The following is an 8,967-nucleotide window of genomic DNA, read 5'->3' as shown; positions in this document are numbered from 1 at the left end:
TGTGTCCCACCTTCTCCCCCCCCCCCCCCGGCCCTTTTTTTCTCCTGTTCAGTTTTTTTCCTGTAGGAGATTAATGGGAACTCTTTGTCTTTTAACATGACTGTACCTTATGAATTCTCTGTCTCACCCTCATCCTTTAAATTATCCACATAATAAAATATGTATTCAGTGATTTCAGGTCATAATTTGATCTGCTTAGGGAAGAAAAGGAATGATGGAGAAGGGTTGCCGGCATGCTCCGCTCTCCTCCATTTATCTTTATTTATCATCTTTTTTTTTTCCTAGCAACCCGTGCACAGCCAAGTGATGGAAATGCTGGTACCCATGTGCTGGTTCCCTGCTGTGTCCCCCAGCTTGGCAGGACCAGGTGAGCTGCCCTGGATGCCCTGGAAGTGGTCAAAGGCCTGAGCCATCCCAGTAACTCCTGCCTTGCCCTTCCTACCTCCGGGCTCAGTTTTACCCAGCTGGAAAATGGGTGTGAATTTGGCTCCAGGCAAATCCCAGGTACGTGGTGTGGTTCCTGCAGGTAAGCTGGAGGGGCACGTGAAGCACCTGGGATGTGCTGAACCTGCTGGCAAGGGTGGGATGGCACAGCCTCATCCCGAGGCAAAGACATGTGGTGAAAGAGCCTTCCTTAGTCTCATCTATGGGGCAGCCATGGGGCTGCTGAACAGTGCTGGAGCTGCTAGAGTTTCACTTTAATACCCTATTTTAAGTCTGAACGTGGGTTTTAATTCCTTTGGTAGGCTCCTGTGGCATCTAAAAGCCTCGCGTGTGGCAATAGTGGTGCTAAGGGGCATTTTGCATTTTAAAAAGCCCTGAGGAACCTGTAAGGCCCAATATCCCACTGCAATTCCCACTGTGAAGCTGCCTCTGCCCCACGGGGCTGGGAGGAGGATGGAGAGGGAGCCCAGCACCCTGCAGCCACCAAGGAGACCTCCCCAGCACTGTGTGACCAAGCAGAGCTTGCTCCCCCCCACCTCAAGACACCGGTTTGGGGCAATTTTTAGCCTCTTCTGCACAGCTCTTCTAGTCTATCTAGATCATCAATAAAGATATTAAACAAGACTGGCCCCAGAAACAAGCCCTGAGGGACACCACTGGTGACTGGCCACCAACTGGATTTCACCCCATTGATCACAACTCTCTGAGCACGGCCATCCAGCCTATCTGCTCTCTTTCCTGGCAAAGCACGATGGTTCCCAGGTTTCCAAATCACACTGGGTGCTTTGGGGCATTGCCCCAACTTTTTTCCTCCCCCTCCGTGCCCCCAGCTCGCAGCAGAAGGTCCCCGCTCGGCTGCACTGCCCCGGCCATCGTGCCGAGAGCCCGTTATACTTGTTTGCAATAAAAATCAGGGTTTAAAATCCTTGCGTTCAGCACAGCCCTTGGACTGACGTCCCCCAGGTGCCTGTTTTCCCCGTGGCTGTTTGCAGAGCTATTTGTCTGTCCGTGAGCCTGCAAAGCCTCTCCTTACAGGGATGCAAAGCCCACTGGCTGGTGGGTCGGGGTGGCTTCCTGGGGAGGTGGGGTTCCAGAAAGGGGGATTTGGTGCCTTCTCCTCTGAGGGCTCCCCTGAGCCCTCACAGATGCTCTGAGCCCCCAGAGGCTGTTTGGCTCTTGCCTCCTCTTTTAAGGGCTATTTATTCCAGCGATGGAGATGCTCTCTGCGTGTCCAGTGCCACTGACAGATGAGAAAGCAAGGGCTTGTCGCGGCAACGATGCTTTAATGATGATGAAGTGTTAGCATCAGCATCACTTACCCCGGACAGGTGGAGAGAGGGAGAAAAACCCAATCGGTGCCCCCCGCCTGGGGAGGGGAGCTGGCTGCCCCAGGGAATTCTGAGCAGCTAAAGGCAGCCTTGCTGCTGCACCTTCTGCTGCGATCCGGGGGCACGGAGGGGGAGGAAAAAAGTGAAGGCAATGCCTCAAAGCACCCAGTGTGATTTGCAAACCTGGGAACCATCGTGCTTTGCCAGGAAAGAGAGCAGATAGGCTGGATGGTCGTGCTCAGAGAGTTGTGATTAATGGGGTGAAATCCAGTTGGTGGCCGGTCACCAGTGGTGTCCCTCTGGGCTCGGTTCTGGGGCCAGTCTTGTTTAATATCTTTATTGATGATCTAGATAAGGGGATTGAGTGCACCCTCAGTAAGTTCGCAGGTGACACCAGACTAGGTGGGAGTATTGATGTGCTTGAGAGTCGGAAGGCTCTACAGAGGGATCTGGACAGGTTGGATCAATGGGCCAAGACCAATGGGATGAGGTTTAATAAGGCCAAGTGCTGGGTCCTGCACCCAGGTCACACCAACCCCAGGCAATGCTACAGGCTTGGGGAAGAGTGGCTGGAGAGCTGGCCAGCAGAAAAGGATGTGGGGGTGTTGGTGGACAGCTGGCTTAACATGAGCCAGCAGTGTGCCCAAGTGGCCAAGAAGGCCAACGGCATACTGGTTTGTATCAGGGATAGCATGGCCAGCAGGAGCAGGGCAGTGATGGTGCCTCTGTACTGGGCACTGGTGAGGCCTCACCTCGAGTGCTGTGTTCAGTTCTGGGCCCCTCACTACAAGAAGGACATTGAGCTGCTGCAGCGTGTCCAGAGGAGAGCCACCAAGCTGGTGAGGGGTCTGGAGAACAAGTCCTACAAGGAGAGGCTGAGGGAACTGGGCATGTTTAGTTTGGAGAAGAGGAAGCTGAGAGGGGACCTCATTGCCCTCTACAACTACCTGAAAGGAGGTTCTAGAGAGGTGGGAGTTGGCCTCTTCTCCCAAGGGAATAATGACAGGAGCAGAGGAAATGGTCTGAAGTTGGGGCAGAGGAGGTTTACATTAGATATTAGGAAGAACTACTTTACTGAGAGAGTGGTCAGGCACTGGAACAGCCTGCCCAGGGAGGTGGTGGAGTCACCATCCCTGGAGGTATTTAAGAAACGTGTAGACATGGCACTTCAGGGCATGCTCTAGTGCCCGAGATTGTTGGGTTTTGTCTGTCTGGGGTGGTGTGGTGGGGGTGGGTGTTGGTTTGTGGTGGGGTTTTTTGTTTGGTTGGTTTGGTTTTGGGTTTTTTTTTCTTTCCGGCTGAGCTCGATGATCTCAAAGGTCCCTTCCAACCATGAATATTCTGTAAATAAACCCTCTTTTTGACACCCCTGTGGGGAGCAAGGGGAGACTTCCATCTTGCTTTGCATGGAAGAATTTCAGCACACCAAGGAGGTTGGGGTGTGTTCTGCCAGCAGAGGAGATGCTCAGACCCTGCCTGCCCTAATTTCTCTGCTGCTGCCTGTAACCTGCGTGCCAGGCAGGCTGGTGCCCCCGTCCCAGTGACCACGGGTGCCACTAGTTGCTTTCTGAGTTTGCAGTGTGTTTTGAGGCTGCAGGGTGACAGCATCGTGGCAAAGCTCCCTGCCATTGGGGTAATGAGCTGCCCCACCACGCTGCCAGCCCAGCTCGGGTACAAAGCCTCCTGCTGGGATCTGAGCTCCAAGAGGGGCCCTTGGAGGAGCCCTTGCAGGGTGGTACCTCTCCTCCAGCTCACCCTGTGGCGCATGGGTCCAGGAACAGGCCATCTCAAGAGGTATTTGGGGCTGGGTCTGAGCACAGGTCAGCTCATCTACCTGTAGATCAGTGTGAAGTGTGGCTTCTTCTGTAGCAGCAACACCTCCATCCATGATGCTTTCCTGTCTTTAGGGGCTGTTGAAGGCACTGAGATGCCTCCTTCCTGGGGAGGAGCAGGGAAGTGACTGCCAGCAGTGCCCTGAGATCACAGGATGGGGCATGGCTTCACAGCCTTTCCTCCCCAGCAGCAGCAATCAAACTCGGAGATGCCCTGTGGGCAACTGTCTTCTGGGGCTCTCCCAGGGATGCTTGCCCAGTGGAGGGCATGGGGTTGGAGAACATGGTGAGCCAGGAGGTGGCCCATCCTTGGGACTTTCACAACAGGCAACAGGTCTCCGTGCTCTCAGCAGCGAACTGTGTCCTTCCTTAAAACCTGAAATGAAAAAAAAAATCCATTTGGTTTCTCATGTTGCTGCCGGTGGTCTCTAAGCACAGATTTTTTGGATGTTTTCTGGAAGTTGTCCTCTCCTTGCAAGCATTGTATATGCAGCCGTGTCAGCTGCTGCGTGGCCAGTTGCAGGACTTCACAGTGATGCTGTACAAAAATATTAACGTTTGTTATTCACCTGTGAAGGATTAGACAAACTGTTTTGTCAACAAAAAAGACAAACTTCCCCTGGCTTTGCAGCAAGGCCGTTTGCTTCTTGCCAGCAAGGTCAAAGGCAGAGACACCCCTGTGGGTACACGGGTTGGAGCCACCAGCCCATTTCCCACCCAAGCTAGCCTGCGTTTCCTGCTCTTGGAACATCTCAAGGTGTTTCTCCTCTCCCTCAGAAACACAAAATCCCAGAATAAGGGAGTTCTTTGCAGCAATCTGGGGCCAGACTTTCCTTGCCCTTCATCAGGAGGACTGAGGTCTTGGTGCTATGGACCAATGAAACACCTAGGCTGCCTTGCCATGAAGCTCACGTCTATTTTGCAGTGCTATTTTCTGACTCTGGCACCATCCTCCATGCCCCTTCCAGTGCTCACCTTCATTCAGCCACTGCATGATAGCAGATAATTTGGGGGCTTTGGTTGTAGGGCATTAGATGGATTTAAAGGTTTGAGCTTATTGCTTTCACGATTACTGTCAAAACTTTTTAATATCACTCGAGGTTTATGGCAGGTTCCCTCTTACTACCCATGGACCTGCAGCCCCCTGTGTGCTGCAGGTTCCTGGGGAAGCAACTCAGGGTACTGACAGTCCCCTGGAGCCTTGAGCATCCCTCTGGCACCCCAAGAATCCACCCCAGGGCTCTGAGCATCCTCTCTGTGGCCCCAGGCATCCCCCCTCATGGCCTCAGGCAGACCCCCCACAACTCCAAGCATCCTCCAGGGCCCTAAGTATTCCCACATGGCCTGAACATCCCCCCAGGACCCGAAGCATCCTCCCCCAGCCATGACCATCCTTCTGGGTCCTTAAGCATCCCCTGCCAAGGGTCTCTCTGAGGCTGCAGTGCCCGGGGTGCTCTCCTACCCAGGAAAAGCACTGCAGGCTGGAGACCTCTCCAGGGTTATTCAGCCTTCTTGGGGTCTGCACGGGAAAGGCAGCGCCTGCCCTCGGCTGTAATTGAAGGAGATGGAATCAGGACGGATCAACGTCTAATTCCTCGCCTGGGTGAATGGGGACATATGTTTAATTTTCTGGTAATTCGGGCTGGGAGCCCTGGCTTGTTCCTCTGTGCGCACACAAGGATCACCGCTGCCAAGAGGCGGTTTCGCTTCCTACACATAGGTCTGCGTAAGAGCTTCTCCCCAGGGCTGCCATCCCCAACATCACTGATGGAAGAAGAAATAAAAGCCATTTCCCAAATTTATTCTGCAAGGGCAGAGTTCCCATCACCCTGCGCATCCAGGGGAAACTGTCGGAGTGCTCAAAGCCCAGGGGGGCAGGTGGGCAATAGTGATTGGAGAGCAGCAGGAAGAGAGGGATGGAAACAGCAGCAGCAGCTTGCTGCTGGGTATCTCCCCAGACATGACTGCCCAGGGAAGGGCTCTTAGGGTTTTCAGGCCAGCCCAGAACGTCTTGTTTGCTAGAAGGTGCTTTTCCCTAATGCACCATGTTATTGCAGGGATGGAAAACCACAGGGTGTCCAGCTGCAGGTCAGTTCCTGCTGGCATCAGCAAGGCAGGTTCAGGAACCATGGGTGGTTATGGTTATGGCCCAGAGCCCTAAAGAGCTGGAAACAGCATGACCAAAACTGAGGCAGGGTGAGGGAGTGGAGAGATTTGAAATGATCTCCCCAAAGACTTCTTCTAGATGAAGGTCTCTAGTTTTTCCTAGAGTGGTCCCCAAGGACCTCTTCAGACCATCCATGCTTTGTGCATGCCCCCTGCTCTCCCCTCCAGATGTGTGCCTTGGAAAACTTCTTGTGTTGGCTGCAGAACAAGTGAGTTTCCCATTTTGGGGGTGTATTTTGCTCTGACTGAGCAAGGAACTTTGTGTGTAGCTCCTCAGCTTCACCACAGGTTTCATTAGCGATCCTCTTAGGCAGGTGGTGACAGCTTTGGACACTGCTTTTCCTGTGGTAGTGAAGGTGCAAGGAAATTAAAGTGTGCCAGTTTTATACCCAGCCACCCTGCCCTGAGGAGCTTGGGCAAGAAATCTCTCCTTCATGCATGGGCATGGTCAAAACACCATGACTTTTGGGGATGTTGCCTTTGATTTGACTTGCAAGCTTGTCATCATGGCTGGAAGGTGAAGGTAAGCAGTGACCTCTTCTCCACCTGCTGTGATTTTAGCATCCAAAACAGAACCCAGCAAGATCCTTTTGCCCACCACAGCAAGGAGCTTGGGTGGAGAAAGCCAGGAGGAATGCATCAGCTATTTCATTCAATTGCTTGGTTGTTGTTTTTTTTTTTCCATCAGTGTTGTCCAAGGAATGTAATTTTTCTCTTGCTGGTACATGTATAAAACCAAAGAGGGAGTCTTCTTGAAGCTGAAATACCTTATTTCCAACTCAGGCTTTTGCACTGCAGTTGTGAAGCTTGCATGCTACCTACCTGGTGGCACCTGTTGCTTGTAGGTCAACCAGGTTTAGTAAGCTCTGGTGTCTGAGGCCATCACAAATCACTGCCTACTCCCTCAGAGCTGCGTGTTCCACAACTTGTAGGATGTCTGTGTGCGTAGGTGCAGGTATATGACTCCCTATACATCTAATGGGCACTTATCTACAGAGCTGAAGCATGTCCTCATTATTAATGGGCTTTGCATCTCTCAATGAGCTTCCATTTTACAGAGGTAGGAGGTAGATTAGACAATTTACCAAAAGTGATGTGGGGAAATTGGGAAGCGAAATTATATCTCCCGAGTCACGGATACTTTTAGGGCTGCCTTGTGATCGTGACTAAGGGAGGTCTGGTTTAACTCCTTGGGATGGGAGTCTCTCAGCTAATGGGGCAACTTGCTTGGAAAAATCTATTTCAGCCACCTGTGGAAACTGTGTCTAAAGTTGTATGTGGAATTAGACTGAATTGCTCTTTTCAACTTCAGCTGGGAAAAAAAACAACCCTCTACCATCAACAACGCTACGTGTCGTTGAGCAAAAAAGCTTTTGGAGGCTTATTGCTTTGAATATGCAGGTATGTTCCAATGCTAAAAGGAATTAGAGCGCTCTGAATATGTTAAAATATAACGTTACAGCCTCTTTGGCATCTTTCCCTCATTATTTTGGCTGAGGGATGGTAATTGGGTGAATTTGTCGAGAATTCAGAAATGGCTTCAATGGCTCTCAACCTGCAAAGAGAGAATTTGATTGAAAATTTCTCCTGGCTGTGTTTGAGGCAGCGAACACTGGGGATTGAGATTGGTTTCTCGTGTTCTTGGTGAGGCTGGTCTCTGGCTGTAAGGAGCAGTGGAGAGTGCTCAACTCAGGTCTTTTTAACCAAGTTAAGTAAGGATGGGTGTGAAAATACCTACTGCCAGCTTGACCGTTTATCTTTGCGCTTCCCCGAGCTCTGACAACTGGTTGGAGGCAACATATAATGCCAGTGTGGCTCTCTGTCTCCATCCTGCTTGGAAACGGAGCTGGGTGTGACCCTCAAAGAGAGACCAGAGTGTGGAGGGTCCTCAGCCCCAACATGGGGGCTGAGGCTGCTGCCCTCTCCTCCCCAAGCAGCTCCGTTCCCCAGTCCAGACAGTGATGTGTGATTTGATACCCCAACCTCCCAGCTGGGTAGGAAATCTCCCCCAAGCTGGTGACTGTTATTTAACCTCCAGAGGGGGTGCAAGACCCAAACTTTGTTGTCTGGGGTTCTAGGATCATAGAATGGTTAGGGCTGGAAAAAGGTTGGAAAGGTCACATAGTCTAACACCATACCCCCCACCCCGGTTCTAGGATCATAGAATGGTTAGGGTTGGAAAAAGGTTGGAAAGATCACATAGTCACTGTCACCATACCTCCCACCCCCCCACCCCGGAAAGAGCAGGGACATCTTCAACTAGATCGGGTTGCTTAGAGCCCAGTCTAGTCTCACCTTGAATGTTTCCAGGGATGGGGCAGGAGTAGGGAAGTCATCGTGCCTCTGTACTCGGCACTGGTGAGGCCTCACCTCGAGTGCTGTGTTCAGTTCTGGGCCCCTCACTACAGGAAAGACATTGAGGTGCTGGAGCGTGTCCAGAGGAGAGCCACCAAGCTGGTGAGGGGTCTGGAGAACAAGTCCTATGAGGAGAGGCTGAGGGAACTGGGCATGTTTAGTTTGGAGAAGAGGAGGCTGAGGGGAGACCTCATTGCCTTCTACAACTACCTGAAAGGAGGGTGTAGAGAGGCGGGGGTTGGCCTCTTCTCCCAAGGGAATAGTGACAGGAGCAGAGGTAATGGTATGAAGCTGCAGCAGGGGAGATTCAGATTAGATATTAGAAAGAATTACTTTCCTGAGAGAGTGGTCAGGCACTGGAACAGCCTGTCCAGGGAGGTGGTGGAGTCACCATCCTTGGAGGTATGTAAGAAACGTGTAGACGTGGCTCTTCAGGGCATGCTCTAGTGCCCAAGATTGTTGGTTTGTGGTGGGGTGTAGTGTGTGGGGTTGTGGATGTGGGGTTTAGTTGGTGGGTGGTTGTTTTGGGTTTGTTGTTCTTGTGGTGGTGGTTGTGGTGGTTTGTTTGTTTGTTTGTTTTTTGTTTGTTTGTGGTTTGTTGTGGTTTTTTTGTGGTTGGACTCGATGATCTCGGAGGTCCCTTCCAACCACTGTGATTCTGTGGTGATTCTGTGAAACTCAGTTGGCTCCCACTTTGTTTTGCACCCCATGTTGAAGCGTGGTCCTTTTCCCCCCACCCCACCACCACTTCTTTTCTAGTCCCTTCTCTCCTTCGGGAGGCGACACCCGGCGGCGGGAGGTGCGTGGCCGTGGCGGGAGAAGGGGGGTCCGGGGTGGGGTGG

At 52.0% G+C, this 8,967-nt stretch overlaps 1 protein-coding gene across 1 annotated transcript in view; it reads left to right on the top strand.

Annotated features, from left to right (window-relative positions):
• The first annotated feature begins 325 nt into the window (after positions 1 to 325).
• The window catches only part of TNR (tenascin R), a 100,384-nt gene continuing 91,742 nt past the window's right edge, over positions 326 to 8,967 (top strand). The window contains exon 1 of the mRNA XM_014943561.1: positions 326 to 367. The gene's annotated coding sequence lies outside the window, so the exon portion shown is untranslated. The remainder of the gene's footprint in view (positions 368 to 8,967) is intronic.

This window comes from Calidris pugnax, unplaced genomic scaffold, assembly GCF_001431845.1.
Source record: "Calidris pugnax isolate Ruff unplaced genomic scaffold, ASM143184v1 scaffold63, whole genome shotgun sequence".
NCBI classification, from domain to species: domain Eukaryota; kingdom Metazoa; phylum Chordata; class Aves; order Charadriiformes; family Scolopacidae; genus Calidris; species Calidris pugnax.
This window is presented reverse-complemented; position numbering and strand designations above follow the sequence as displayed.